This window comes from Chenopodium quinoa, unplaced genomic scaffold (genome assembly GCF_001683475.1).
Source record: "Chenopodium quinoa cultivar QQ74 unplaced genomic scaffold, ASM168347v1, whole genome shotgun sequence".
Classification (NCBI taxonomy): domain Eukaryota; kingdom Viridiplantae; phylum Streptophyta; class Magnoliopsida; order Caryophyllales; family Amaranthaceae; genus Chenopodium; species Chenopodium quinoa.
In genome coordinates this window covers 70,452-86,526 of record NW_018743332.1, presented here as the reverse complement: position 1 = coordinate 86,526, position 16,075 = coordinate 70,452, and positions in this window count along the sequence as shown.

Below are 16,075 nucleotides of genomic sequence, written 5' to 3'. Positions count from 1 at the left end.
TCCAAATAACTAGAAAACACCTTGAACCAGACCACATACGGGCCAATTCCCAGTGTAGGGGACCATAGAAAAATAAATAATAAAGATTGTACCTCATTCTTAACTCATGATTATCATCCTCTTACCAACATGCCAAGGACTAAGGTCTATAACGCCGAGCCTCAAACCAAGAACAAAATAATAATTCTTAACCTTTTGATCTCATACATCGATCAAATAATCATTCACAACTAATAAATAGTATCTCAATAAAGGTACATGTTCCCAATTAACATGACAATTCGATTCATAATATCTCAACTCTTAAAACACATACTAATAACCCAAATATAATCATATCTCAACCCAAAAATATTACTCTGAATTAACAACCCTAAAACCTTGATAAAACAATACTCCCTATAACCACAACATTAAAACCCTAGCAATAACACAATCAATCAATGCGACAATTAAATCATATAATACCACACACTAATCATATACATATAAATCATGATCATATATAATTCACAAATTATAAAATTTACACATAACAATACGGAGTACAATTAATACTTACAATTTATAATCAAACAAATCAAAAAACTTAATTGAGTTAAATTGAAAGGTAAAACATTGAGGTGAGCGTTGACTTGCGTTAACTTTCTCTCTTCTCTCTCTTCTCCATGGTTCTTCATCTTTGATTGGTTTCTTCATCAATTTTGGATTTCAATGGATAAGAAGAAGAAGCAGACTACTTCTACACCTCAAGTAGCGCAACAGAAAAATGCTCATGAAGCTTTTGACACGATTTTGCAGAACTTGAGAAATTCAGGTACATCGTTTGTTCCTAGTCTGATTCAAGAGGTGGATGAATTGGTTACTCCGGCGCCGGCGTTAGTGCACCCAGCATGTGGAGCTATTCCCAGAAGCGATGCTGAGACAATTGCTCTGTTTGCTGAAGCTACTGCTAGGCCAGATTCGAGGCATTCCAATGGAACAGTACCTAGGGTTTCTGGGTTTATTGTTCCATTGGTTGCTTGAGGATCTGAGCAACGATCTGAGACAGCAATTCCTCCGCGTCTTCCTTCACCTTCTCTGGAACAGAATACGCACAAGCACAGTGAGGATCGGGCTGCTCCTTTCACTGGAAATTTGGCTGCCAAAGGAGCTTCTTTGTCTTTTGTTGCTCCGGAAGTCCAGGAAGGGAAGCAAATTGCTGAACTACAGGAATCCGAGCTTGAAGCAGGTAATCAAAAATGGTCTAATGCTTTAGTGTTTTATGTGGTTGGCTTTTACCCTACTATTACTATTGTTCTTCGATTTTTTTCTCAACAATGGAGTGATATGCAAAAACCAGATGTTTATTGGCATGATGATGGGTAATTTATCATTAATCTATGTTCTAGTGATGATAAAGATACTATACTTTGTTCTGGTCCTCATATGTTCCTTGGGAAACCAGCAATAGTGAAGCCTTGGTGTCCTAAATTTGACTTTAATGCTGAAATTCTTAGAATTGTTCCTCTCTGGGTTAAGTTTCCTAATCTCCCGCTTAATTGCTGGGATCTGACACTCTTAGTCGCATTGGTAGTTTGCTTGGAGTGCCATTTGTGCTGATGAGTGTACTATTAGACAACTTAGAGTGTCTTTTGCTAGAGTCCTAATTGAAATTGATGTTACAAAGCCTATGCCTAACTCTGTTTTGGTTGAGAGTCCTTCAAAGGAACTATATGAGCTCAAGGTAGTGTATGAGTGGGCTCCACCTTTTTGTTCTAAGTGCAACAAGGTTGGTCATGATTGCTCTATTAAACCTGCTGTTGCTAAGCCTAAGCAGGTTCTTAAGCAGCCACCTCCTGTTGCTCCTAAGCAAAAGCAGGCCTGGGTTCCTAAGCCTAGCCAAGCTCCTGCTCCTGTTGTTGAAGTTGGTGCTTCTGTTCATGGACAATCTTTCATTACTCCACAGGTTCATACTTCTCAAAATTCAGATGAGGGGTGAAGAATAGTTGGAAGGAAGACAAAAAGTCAGCAAACTAGAGTTCATCAGCCTGCCTCTACCTCTAATGCTTTTGTTGCTTTATTTGCAAATGAAATGGATGGTGCAGGTAGTTTCACTATAAATCCAAGTGGGGGTGAGGTTAATCCCCTTTTGGTGTCATGATCTACTCTATTTGGAATGTCAGGGGCCTGAATGACCCTGGCAAAGTTGCCTCTAAAAAGAGGTTGCTTCATTCCCATTCAGTTGATGTTGTTGGTCTTCTTGAAACAAAAATCAAATTGAAAAATTTTCTCACTTATCAGAGGAATTTTGGCTCTTCTTGGCTTTGGATATGCAATTATGATCATTCTCCCAAAGCCAAAGGGAGAATCTGGCTTGGTTGGAATGCAGATAGAGTAACTGTTAATGTCTTGAAGATTCATGAACAGTTCATTCATTGTAGTGTCTCTTCTAAGGATCTTTCTACTCAGATTCATCTCACTATTGTCTATGGGCTTCACTCCATTCATGATAGGCTTCCTTTGTGGGAAGGAATTAGAAGCATCTCTATTCAGCATTTTCTTTGGCTTTGTGCTGGTGACTATAATTCTGTTCTTCATACTTCAGATAGGCTTCATGGTAATGATGTTACTGATTATGAGACTAGAGATTTCCAGAGTCTGGTTGATGATTTGGACCTCACTAAGGTTAAGAGCAAAGGAGCCTTCTACTCTTGGTTAAATAAGGCTCACACTGGTCCTAGAACTCTCTCTAGGATTGATAGAGTCTTTGGTAACCAAGCTTGGCTGGCCTCTCATGGGCATGTTGAGACTGTCTATCTCCCCCCCTCTTTATCTGATCATAGTACAGTTCTGTTGGATGTATGTTCTGCCCCTGCTGGGAAAGGTAAACCTTTCAGGTTTCTAACTGTATTGCTGATCACCCTGATTTCCTTGATACTGTTTCTCAGGCTTGGGGTTCTGGTAGTTTTGTTTGGCAGAAACTTCATTCTGTGAAGTCTAGTATCAAGTCTCTTAATAGCAAGCAGTTTGGCAACATTGAGGAAAAGATTGATCAAGCTAATGTTGAGTTTTCTAGAATTCAGAACTTAATGGCTCAGAATCCTGATGATTTGGATTTATATGTTAAAGAATCTGATGCTATTAAGGTTGTCAAACACTGGAATGATATTCAGGAAAGTATCTTCAAACAAAAATCTATGATCAATTGGATTAAGCTTGGAGATGGCAATTCTCATTATTTCTTCTCTGTGATGAAGAATAGACAAGCAAGGAATAGAATTGACTCCATCTTTGACTCTAATCAGGTGTTGCTCAAGGATCCGGATGCTATTTCTCATGAAATCATCTCATTCTATAAGTCTCTTTTAGGGACTCAGGCTCCTTGGCTTCCTGCTGTTGACCTTGTTACTATGAGGAAGGGTAAGCAGCTTAGCTCTGCTGCTCAGAGCTATCTCATTAAGCCTATTTCTCATGCTGAAATTGATGCTGCCCTTAAGGGAATTGATAACACCAAAGCTCTTGGTATTGATGGCTTTAACTCCTTTTTCTTTAAGAGAGCTTGGCATATTGGGAAGGATGATATTTATGCTAGTGTTATTGATTTCTTCACTAAAGGGACCTTGCCTAAGCAATGGAATTTCACAACTATCACTCTTGTTCCTAAAATCCCTAATGCTTCTCTTGTTAAGGATTTTAGACCTATAGCTTGTTGCACTGTGGTTTATAAGCTCATTTCTAAGATCATAACTGCTAGACTTGCTGCTGTCATTGGTGAGGTGATTGATGATGCTCAAGCAGGGTTCATTCCAGGCAAGCACATTGGTGACAATATCCTTCTTGCAACTGAATTGATCAAAGGCTATGATCACAAATTTATCTCTCCTAGATGCATGGTTAAGGTGGATTTGAAGAAATCCTATGATTCAGTTGAGTGGGGATTCTTGATCACTGTTATGTAGGAGCTTGGTTTTCCTCAGAGATTTGTTAGCTGGATCTGGACTTGTCTTACTTCTATCTCTTATTCTATTCTTATTAATGGTTTTCCTGCCCCTCCTTTTGAATCTAAGAAAGGTTTAAGACAAGGTGACCCTATGTCTCCCTTTCTTTTTGCTATTGGTATGGAATACCTCTCCAGATGCCTTGATGAGCTTAGGTTAACTCCTGATTTTAACTTTCATCCTAGATGTGAAAAGTTAAACCTAACTCACATGATGTTTGCTGATGATCTATTGATGTTTTCTAGAGCTGATAGTGTTTCTGTTAAGCTTCTCTTCCAAGCCTTCTTGAAATTCTCGGGTGCTTCTGGGATTTCTTCTAATCTTGATAAAGTGAAGTCTACTTTGGAGGAGTTTCTGTTGATGTTCAGACAGAGCTGAGAGAGCTTCTTGGTGTTTCTCAAGGTATTATTCCTTTTAGGTATCTTGGGGTCCCTCTCTCTTCCAAGAAGCTTACTATTGCTCAGTGTAGGCCTTTGGTGGAGAAGGTGACTGCTAGAATCCAAGGGTGGATGGCTAAACACTTGTCCTATGCTAGGAGGCTTCAGTTGGTGAAGAGTGTGTTGTTTGGTATTCAGACATATTGGGCTCAAATTTTTATCTTGCCAAAGAAAATTCTGAAAGAGATCGAGGCTAGATTCAGGTGTTTTCTTTGGACTGGATCCTCTGCCCCTGCTAATAAATCTTTGGTTGCTTGGAATAATGTTTGTCTCCCTAAAGTTTGTGGTGGCTGGAACTTGCTTTCTCTTCCTGAGTGGAATAAAGCAGCTGTCACTAAGTTACTTTGGGATATTGCTCACAAGGCTGATAATCTTTGGGTTAAGTGGGTTCATATCTATTACTTCAAGCATAAAGATTGTTGGACCACCCCTACCCCTGCTAAATGCTCTTGGTTCTTGAAGAAGATTCTGAGTTGTAGAGATGTTGTGAATGATCAAGGGGGATGGGATGGTTTCATACAGGTCAACAAGATGAAAATCAAGAAGCTTTATGCTGCTATTAGGCCACAAGTCCCTAAGGTTCCTTGGAAGAGAGTTATTTGTCATAACTTAGCAACTCCTAAAAGTGTTTTTATCTTGTGGCTAGCTTTATGGAATAGGCTTGTCACTAAGGATAGGTTGCTCCAATGGCACATTTCTTGTGATCCAAGGTGTTTCTTGTGCTTGAATAGCTATGAAAGTGTTCAACACTTATTCTTTGATTGTGAATACTCTAGACAGGTATGGAACAAGGTGTTGGGTATCTTACATATTTCCAAGCCTGGTCAGCAGTTTAGTGATGAGATTGATTGGCTGAAGAAAATCTGCAGAAGTTCCAGATTGAAAAACAAAGTGATCCATGTAGCCTTCACTGAAACAATTTATGGTATTTGGATTCAGAGAAATGCAGTTTTGTTTACTGGTTGTTGCAAATCTGTTGATGCTCTAGTTAGGGATATTGTCTTTCATTCAGTCTGTAGAATCCCGGCGGGAAGCAAATATTTGATTGTTTAGGAGCTACTCCTGCTTTTCTGGTCTTCTGATGCTGTTGCTGGTTCTTACTGATTTCTGCTTCCTAACTTTTGAGTTCTGGTTTCTGGTTTTTGGGGTTGTTGCTGTTGCTGTTTTGTTTTTGTTGCTCTTGTGGCTCTATTTTTTATGCTGGTTTCTGCTGAAGCTTCTATTCTCTTGTTGTTGCTGAAATTCAGCTGTTGTTGCTGTTTCTCTTGCTGTTGCTGACTGTTTTGCTTTGCTGTCTGCTCTGGTACTGCTCTGGTCAGCAGCTGGCTGTGCTGGGTGCTGTGCTGCTGCTGCTGGCTTCAACTGCTGTTGTTGTTTTCTGCTGCTGGCTGCCTGCCCTGCTGTACTGCCGCTGCTCTGCTGCTGTTGCTGTTGCTAGCTGCTCTGCTTGCTGTCTGCTCTGCTGCTGTGCTTGCCAGCAGTTGGTTTTGTTGAGGGTTGTTGTTCTGAGCAGCAGCTTTTGCTGCTGGTGATGTGCTGGCTGCTGTTTCAGCAGCTGCTGCTGCTGATGTTGTTGCTCTGCTTAATGTCTTCTCTGCTGCACTGTTCTGCTGCTGTGTGCTGCTGCACTGTAGTTGCTGTCAGTGTTGTTGCTGTGTTTGGTTGCTGTTTGTGTTGCTAATTTTTTACTGATTTTGCTGGTCTTAGATGCTATTGCTGGTTGCAATTGTTGCAAATCAGTGTTGCTAATTTTGAATTCTGGTGCTTTGTCTTGTGGCTTTCCCTGAGGTGGTGTATTACCCTCTTTTGTCTAGTACTGTTGCTTTTGCAACTGAGTCTAGGTGGAGATTTGCTTTTTGCAGTTTGTAGGGGTGGTGTTTTTTTTTTGTTGCTCTGTGTTTGTCTTTGGGTTCTTGGGCCTTGTTTCCAAAACCCTTCCTAGAAGGTGGCTGGAAGCTTGTGCTCAGGGTGTTCTTGTCTCTTTCTCCTGAACCCTTCCTAGAAGGTGGCAGGAGATTGAGCTTGAACTGTTTTGTGTTGGTTGGCCTGTTCTTAGGTCTTGTGGGGTCAGGTGTTTATTATAACTTAGCTTTTGTAAGTTGTAACTTTTCCTTTTGGTAATAAAATTTCTCTTATTTTCCAAAAAAAAAAAAAAATAAAAAAAAAAATTAATTGAGTTATTATGATTACATGAAATAAATAATACAATCAAATTATAAACAAACGATCTAAGGGTTGATGGTGTTATTAGTGATTACCTTTCGGAACAATTAAACATATACGAAGTATAGAGCAAGGTAAAACATTGACTAACAACTTGCAATTCACACGCATGATATTGAAAAGATAAGTGGGCTCATAAATAGAAAGTTTGGTGGAAGATTAGGCTACAAAATTGGTTGATGATTTGATAATCAAGAGTAAGTGGAAATTGTAAACTCTTAAATTGATGGAAGCATGATCACGTACAAGAAGGAGAACGGCTGCTCCCTTTTTTTTCCCCTAAAATACAATAATTTTATTAGGGTTTAAATAATTTATGTACTGTTTAAACTGTACAATGCTACTGAAACAAAATAGGGTTTTATAATTTTCAAAACACTAAAATAAAAATATGAGATAAGGAAAGTTATTTAATAAATAAAAATAAACTATATTTTTATAAAATATATTATATAAAATCATAAAATATTCGGGTATTACAATCTACCCTCCTTAAAACAAGTTTCGTCCCCGAAACTCAAAATAGAAAATTTTAGGGTATTACAATCTACTCTCTTAAAACAAGTTTCGTCCCCGAAACTTAAAATAGAAAATTTTAGGGTATAACAGTATTGGCCTCTACTCGATTCTTATAGTGAAAAATGATTCCTGCGATCACAAAGGCATGCAAACATAATATTCAATTTGCTCCAAACTAATATTAAGCTAAATTGGTTGAATATTAATGCAACACATAATTCTAAAATATTTGTGATCACTTGAATTAATAACATGATTAAAAATGAACCTAAACCAGTTGTCCAAATTATCTTATTGGGCGTGATTTTCAATTACATATTCCCTTTGAACATGCAATATAGTGATAAAAAATAATAATAGAATAAACATTAATATTGGAAGCAATTTAACAATAAATTGTTAGTCAAATCAAATTATAAATAAACCTAATAATGATACTAGCAACAAGAATAAAAATAAAAGTAATTAAGTGATTAATTACTCACTTTCCGCGTTTCTTTAATTTGATACATCATGAATAAAATTTTAGTAACTTCTATAAAAATTTACATCAAATTGAAATAATTAAATTAAATATAAAGTAGTGTTGATTTGGTCCAAAACCTCAGTTAATTATACCTTTCACGCCTTGGTTTAAGGACGGAACCTCAAGTCAAGTATGGACTCCTTGGAGTGTTTAGGGGAAGTATTATGGAAGAATAGGGTGGCTAGTATTTAGGCTAAAGAGGGAGAAGAGAATGATTTTTTGATCAAGCTTGTTGACGATTAAAAAAGGGGAGATATGACCTCTATTTATAGTTAAAAAAGAAGGGTCGAAAAATAAAAAAAAAAAAGATAAGAATTCGAATCGGAATAATATTCTTGCGATAGACAGCAATTTTTGCGGTTTTTGTTTTTTTTATCATATCTTTTGATCCAAAAATCGGAATAAGAGAAATAATATATTGTTGGAAAGCTATTGACGTCTAAATTGGAATCAGATTAAATTATAGTGATAATAAAGGATATGGCCGAAATAGTGGGACGGTGTCAGTTTTGGATAGAATTTGGTATTATAATATATAATTGGTAATATCATTTCAAGGGTTATCAAACCACTTAATATTTGGATAAAAACTATGAGGCACAAAAATCATATCTAACTATCTTTGAACATCTTTCAATTCGTATAGAATTAAGACTTTCAAAAAGAAAAGTTTTATTCAATTTCAAACTCTTTAATCTTATCTTCTCAAAAAAAGGATAATTAAGATATTTTAGAAACTTAAAGAAGCTTCCAATTAATACTAATTGGTTTAGGGTTGGGATTAAAGCTTTTGGACCCTCCACATGATCATTGGATCGCAGGTAAGGCGCGCGCGTAGTTGGGCTTAGTTTAGTATTTTGGCCATAACTTATTCGTTATAACTCGGATTTGAGATTATAATATATCTTTGGAAAGATATTTTCAAGACCCATCCAATTATTAAATCATTGGACTCAGATTGTTGAATAAAATAAACATGGATAAACGTTTTTTATAAAAAGGACACGAAATGAATGATTTTAAAGGACACGAAATGAATTATTTTGGTTTTAAAGGCACGAAAAGAGGAAAATAAGTTATGGTTTGGGGAAATGATCTAGGAGTTGGGTTGGTTTATGAAATTGAAATATGGATTTAAGCACTCCAAGATTAAATACTCAACCCGACCAATAATGGCGGTGAAAAGTTGTTCATCATCGGGTTTGGTTTTGGGGAGACATTTTAGGTGTCTGCAGGAGGGGAGCTCTAACTACTTGAGTTATCCCTTAATTTTAGGTTTCTATTTTTGTTGAAGTGCAATAGATAACATTTTTAAAAGGTTTTTTCAAAATTAAAATTATAATTGTCAGACCAAAATTAAGTTATTTATTTAGTATTTTTTTTAATTGAACCTTAGCTTGTGGTTTACACTAACATATTTTTTTTTTCATATATATATTAATAACATAGTCGATAATCGTCTTAGAGGGTTAAATAGCCATCTTTCTTATAAGAGGTTGAGGGTTTGAATCTCCTGACGTGGAGATCGGAATCGCGATTTAGTCTTTGAACAATTAGTTATATTGTTCTTCACGTTTTCTTTTCATTTGAACAATGACATTAGCATCTTGAATATTAGATTAATGACAAAATTGTTAGTAACTAAGTTTACTTAGCTTGTAAATCCTTGATAAAAAATCTGAGCTAGATGAGTTTCTTTTTTTAAAAAACATTGTTTATGATTTAGTTATAATTAGCGGAAGTTTTGAGCGAGTTTAGAGTGAAAATCATTCACAAATTTTGTATTATAGAAAAAGGGGCAATGTACATATTTGAGTTTTTGAATAAGATGAATGTAATAGCTTCATGGTACACTTTTTTTTCCTTGACAACGATCTGGAAAAGGGTTAGACCTCAAAAAACCTGTAATAACAACAACTCAAACAATGGAAAAAAGAAAAATAGAAGTAATCTTCCTTAGAGAATTCTGGTGCTCCATCTTGTCCGTAGCCTTCCCATTAATGACTTAGATGACGAGTTTATCAAGAATGGTGAAATTGAAGTATTTAATAATTCAAGTGAAGAAGAGGAAGGAGAGGAAGAGTCATTTGATTCTGAATAACTGGAATGATGAAATCACATTGTTAAGTGTTTAACTATATATGTGTGTGTGTGTGTCCTCTTTTTGGAACATTTGTTTTCTGTTCATCAAACATAATATGACTCATATAAATGTTTTTTTTTTTGACATTAAATGTTTGAATTTAATTACTTTAGTAATAATCTATATAAGCTGAAGCCTATACTTATATATATACAACCGAATCCTATGGGTTCTAGTTTTTTACATTTCTAAATATGGTAGGAAGAGGAGGAGGTAAAAGACTTGAAAATCGCTATGTTATTGCTCCTGAACAACTTCAAAATATCATTCGATCTGAAAAAGGTAAGTCTATGTACACTAGCTATCTTTTTCATTAAAATTTTATCTTGTATTTACATTTTTTTTAACATACTTATTATGGGTTTTGGTTTTATCAACTAAGGTGCAACAAAAAAATCTGCACTAACTAAAAGGGTTAAAATTGGTTTGTGTATTCAATATGATAAAGATGTTGAAGAAATGGTTGCAAAAATGTAAGGAAACATTTATGCTTTACTTATTTTCTCTTATATATAAAATTTCCTTACGGCCTTTGAGTCAATTTTGCTAACCTTGAAATAATTTTGGTAAATATAGATTTGGAAAGACAAAGAGCAGCTTGCATGGCAAACAATGTCGTAGAGTCTCCAACTATGAATTATGCTAATTTGAACTATGCTTTTAAAGAAGAGCAAGTTGAAGAGCAAATATTTCAAGAAGAACTAGCAACCGACAATCACTCTGAAGGTTTTGTGAATGATGATAGGGCAGAGTGTATGTTATACCGTACCACACTAAAATCATTGTCACCACTTGTTACTCATTTGTTGTAGCACATAATTATTTGAATGTACGTTTAGCTGTAGGCGTACTTGGGAAACGAAAAAGGATGACTAGATTTGCTAATAGAGTTGTTGTGTCATTACAAGTGAATAAAGCTGTTGATCCTCTCCCTAGGAATATAAGAACTAATAATGATGTAAATGAGCAGTAAGCACCTACAAATGGTTACTCTAATGAAAATGAAGGTAAACGTAATTTTCTAGCATTAAATATAAATATTAAGTTTTTAGTAATTTAAAAATAACTTAAATATTAAATGCTACAAGTAAAACAAGAGCAAGAGGCAGTAGGGGAAAGTATAAGGTTATATTTGGATAACAAAAAATGGAAGGAAAGGAAGGGAAAGGAAAGGGAGGGAGACAAAGTTCCTTGTTTGGATAATATGTTGGGGGAGGGAAGGGGAGGGGGAGGGAGGGATCCATTTTCCCTCCTCCTTTAATAAAGACCATCCCTTCAAAATTGGAGAGATTTGGAGGGAAAATGGAGCTCACATTTCCTCCACTTTCCCTTCCTTCCCCTTCCTCCTATTTTCCTCCCTTCCATTTCCCTTCTAATTTGTTATCCAATCATAGCATAAAAGTTTTGTTGTCAATATGAAAATCAAAGGAAAAGGCTCAAAATTAAATGTTGAAATTCCGGATGAAATCGATCAAGCAATTGGAGAATATGCACGACATTTGGTGAATGAGTGTTGTTGCATAGTGAGAAACAAAGCTCCATTGAATGTAAAGAATTGGCAAGAAGCATTATATATTGCCGGTGATAGCATGTGGAAGGAAATTCACTAATAAATTGTTGTAATTATGCTTCTTTTAAAGCCTACATATTGTGTTAAATGAAACTTCAATAATTTTAAATATATGCATGACTTTATTAATGCAAATCACATAGCCAATATGTATACTTTTGCTGTAGATATACTATGCAAAGTTTGTATAGGTTGTGGAAATGCAGACTGCATTACTACTAAGAGTGCCAAATGTGGAAAAACTGACGCAAAACGCCTTAACAATCCTCCACAAGATTTACTGAAGGAGCAATGGGAATGGTATGTAAAGAATTATGGGTCAGATGAGCTAAGGTTTTTTTTTTATCATTGAACCTACATTTTAGAACTTTAAATTGTCCTCTTATCTATAGTTTTATAATCTCCGTTCATATGTTTTTGCAGATAGTAAGCGAGAGGAATTTCGAAAATTGATTATCAGACAAAAGAAGTATTCACACCACTGGAAATTTAGCTTTTGATGAAGTTGAAGATATATTGGCATGATTAATCTTATCTAGTACATAACTAACTTTAAGTAACACCTAAATGTGTTATATAAAGTGGTAGAAGTGTTAGTTTTTTTTTAAAAAAAAAGTGGTAGAAGTATTATAATAGACAATAGGTAATACTTTAGTGGGTGATACATCTGCCTATGTTACCTAAGGTCTTATGTAACAATTTAGATATAACACTTTAAAATGTATTACATAAACCCTCTTATGTACTAGTAATTTTATTTTTAGTATAATTTTTATAGTGTTACTTTTTATTTCTTATGTAACTCTTACCTATCTTTAGTAACATTTTTCAATCACATAGTTACACTTTATTAGACATTGTGTATCACGTTTGCAAACTAATGTAGCACCTTGTTGATTATAATGTAACATTTTTCAAACATCTTTTGACATGTAGTATCATTATATTAGACATTATGTATCACATTTTACAAACTAATGTTATACCTTGTTAATTGATAGGTAACATTAATTATTATTTATAATATGCAATTTTTTTTTTTGAAAAAAAAATAATATTATGAACATGTACAACAACCATGCACAAATGTAAAATTAATAGGGGTGGGACTTTTCAAACCGAACCGTGAAACCGTCCGTTACCGAACCGAACCATCACGGACCGAACCGTTTATAACCCGCTAATTTTAAACCGAAAACCGAACTGAACCGTATAATGTCTAACCGAAACCGAACCAAACCAATTAATGTTAACCCGTTACGAACCGTAAACCAATAACAAACCAAACCGTTTATAAACCGAAGCCGTTTGAACCGATTAATGTTAACCCGCTAACTGTTTAAACCGAACCGTTTATAAACCGAAACCGTTTAAACCGTAGGAAAAAACCGTTTAAATCGAACCATTTACAACCCGCTAACCGTTTAAACCGAACTGTTATAACCCATTAAACCGTTTAAACCGAACTATTTTCAAACCGCAACCCGTTTAAACCGATCCGATTACAAACTATTTAAACCGAACCGTTTACAACCCGTTCCATTCAAATTGAACTATTTACAGCCTTTAGCAATTTGTTAGAATTCCACGAAATATATTTGATGTTTAATGTAATTTAACAGTACAATTTTTTTTACATATAATTATTGATTTAAATTAAATTTTTTTGCTATTATAAATTTAAAATTATATTCTTGTATAACTAAATTAGGAGTTATAAATTAAATAAAAAAATGAAAAAATTTGGCCACCCACCCAATCCAACCACCCTCCACCCACCCACCACTGTAACCCACCCTAACACCACCCCCGCCGTCACCCCAGACCCACCCTAACACTACCCCCCACCCACCACCGTTACCGTAACCCACCCCCACCCCACCAACGTCAACCCAGACCCACCCTAACACCACCCCCGCACCCACCATAATTACCGTAACCCACCCCACCCCACCATCCATCGTAAATAAAAAAACCCAGACCCAAACCTTACCCCACCCCATCCACCACCGTCACCGTAAATAATAAAAACCCAGGCCCATACCCCACCCCACCTACCACCATCACCGTAACGTACCCCACCCCACCCCCTTAACAAACCCCACCCCACCCCACCCACCACCGTCACTGTAAAAAAAAAAAATAAAAAAAAAAAATAAAAAAAAAAAAAATACCAGACCCAACCCAACCACACCCACCACCGTCACCGTCACCGTAACACACCCCACCCCACCCCACACAAAAAAATCGAAAAAAAACCCAAACCCACCGTAACCCCACCCCACCCACCCCCACGAAACCCAACATCCTCGAAACCCCCCAACTCACTATAATTGCTCACCCACCATAAAACTCCCTCCCTCCCTCGAAAAATCCTCCCTCCCCACCCACCCGAACCCAGTCTAACCGCCGCCGCACCCACCCTAACTCGGCCCCCTCCGTTGCCCACAACTTGAAAAAAAATTAAAAAGAAAAACAAAAAATAAAAAAAGGAAGAACGAAAACACCTTATATATTAATCCTGAATTTGGCCTCGAATTTGGTTTTAAAAGACCAAGTTCGATCATGAAACAACTAGATCAAGAGTTTCGTGGTCGAATTTGACCATAAAAACCGTCGTGCGTGGTGCCGGTGGACGGAGACGGAGAAACGAGATGGAAGAAAGGAGAACATAGACGGAACAAGGGAGAAGAAGGAAGAAGAAGAAAGGAAGAAGGAAGAGGAGATGAGAGAGAAAACGAGAGAGCAGTGAGCATATTAGCAGCCATGGCTTCAAAAAATTGATAATATTACAGAAGAGGATTAAGAAAACGAAAGAGAAATCAAAAAGAGTACTAAAGAGACGATGGTAAGAGTGATCTGATTGGTGGAAAAGAAAACACACGGATCGTGAATTAGAATGTGTGCGATGATAGGCCGTTAGATGACATGCAAATCAATGGCTGATATTTAATATAAGACGGTGACACGGATCATGGGATAATGGATTTGGATAGTATGTTTTTTTTTATTCATAGCTACATACTAATAAAAACACTACTGTACTCTTAACTTTATGTAACTTATAAATTGTAAGAAACACAAATGTTTGGAAATTGGAATTGATTCAATATGACATATTTAATGTATATTAGTTATATGTATATCAGTATATGTAATAAATAATAATGTATGGTACGATTGGTATCATACTATCATTGGTATGTATAGATAATCGATAAATGTATCTGATTATTAAAACTTAAAACAGTTGATGATCGATCTAATTGAATACTTCTACTTCCCCACCCGTTTTCTTTAACTTGCAAGTTGCAACATATATATGTTGCAGCCTTGTAGGCACGTAATCTTAAAAGGTGATTAGAGAGGGTAAGACAATAAAGTAATTCAGCAATATAACTTTAACACCAAAATTATGGAATAGTTACAAACAATTGTCAATTATTACTTTATTAGACTAATGGGAAATTGAATAATCGTGATTTTAATTAAACATCCAAATATAGTTCCGTAACATTAAATTATTAGTTTATTACAATATCAATTATCGATTTATCGTATTCAAAGTACCAATTCATCAAATCATGGTTATGACGCGATCTTTAAAACAATTAAAACAAGAAGCTGATAGCCTGATAATATTTGATAATGAAACAATAATACATTAATACCTTATAAATTTGTAATAGACTAATATTTAATAAACAACAACAAGACTATAACCAAATTTGAAACATAAACATTAACATGATATAGAATGAATGAGAATTTCTGTAATTCTATATAATCTGATATCTGAATCGATTTATCGTATTCAAAGTAGCAATTCATCAAAACATGGTCATGACACGATATCTAAAACAATCCAACAAGAAGCTGATAACCTAATAATATATATTTAATAATGAAACAATAATACATTAATACATTATAAATTTGTAATAGACTAATATGATAATATCGAATAAACAACAACAAGAGTATAACCAAACTTGAAACATAACATATTAACATGATATAGAATAATTGAATAAATGAAGATCTGTATAATTGTATATAATCCGATGTCTGAAAATAATGTATTACCTATTTTCTTCATTTCTGAACTTATAAACTCCTTGCATCTCAAAACAACTCATAATCACATATTTATAAGTGTTTTTAAGCTGAAGTTACATAAAAATCGCTAAGTTCTAAGGTTTTGGGTCCAATTCATCAAAATAAAGCCATTTTGAGCCAAAATGGCTTCTCACTTGCCTATTTTCTTCATTTCTCAACTTGCAAACTTATTCATTCTCAAACCATATCATAATTACATATGTATAAGTGATTGTGAGTTGAAATTGCATAAAAGAAGCAAAGATCTTAGTTTTTTGGCGCATTTCATCAAAATAAAGCCATTTTGAGCCGAAATGGCTACTCACTTACCTATTTTCTTCATTTCTGAACTTATAATCTCCTTTCATCTCAAAACAACTCATAATCACATATTTATACGTGTTTGTCAGCTGAAATTACATAAAAATCGCTAAGTTCTAAGGTTTTGGGTCCAATTCATAAAAAAAAGCCATTTTGAGCCGAAACGGCTTCTCACTTGCCTATTTTCTTCATTTCTCAATTTTCAAACTTATTCATTCTCAAACCATATCATAATTACATATGTATAAGTCATTGTGA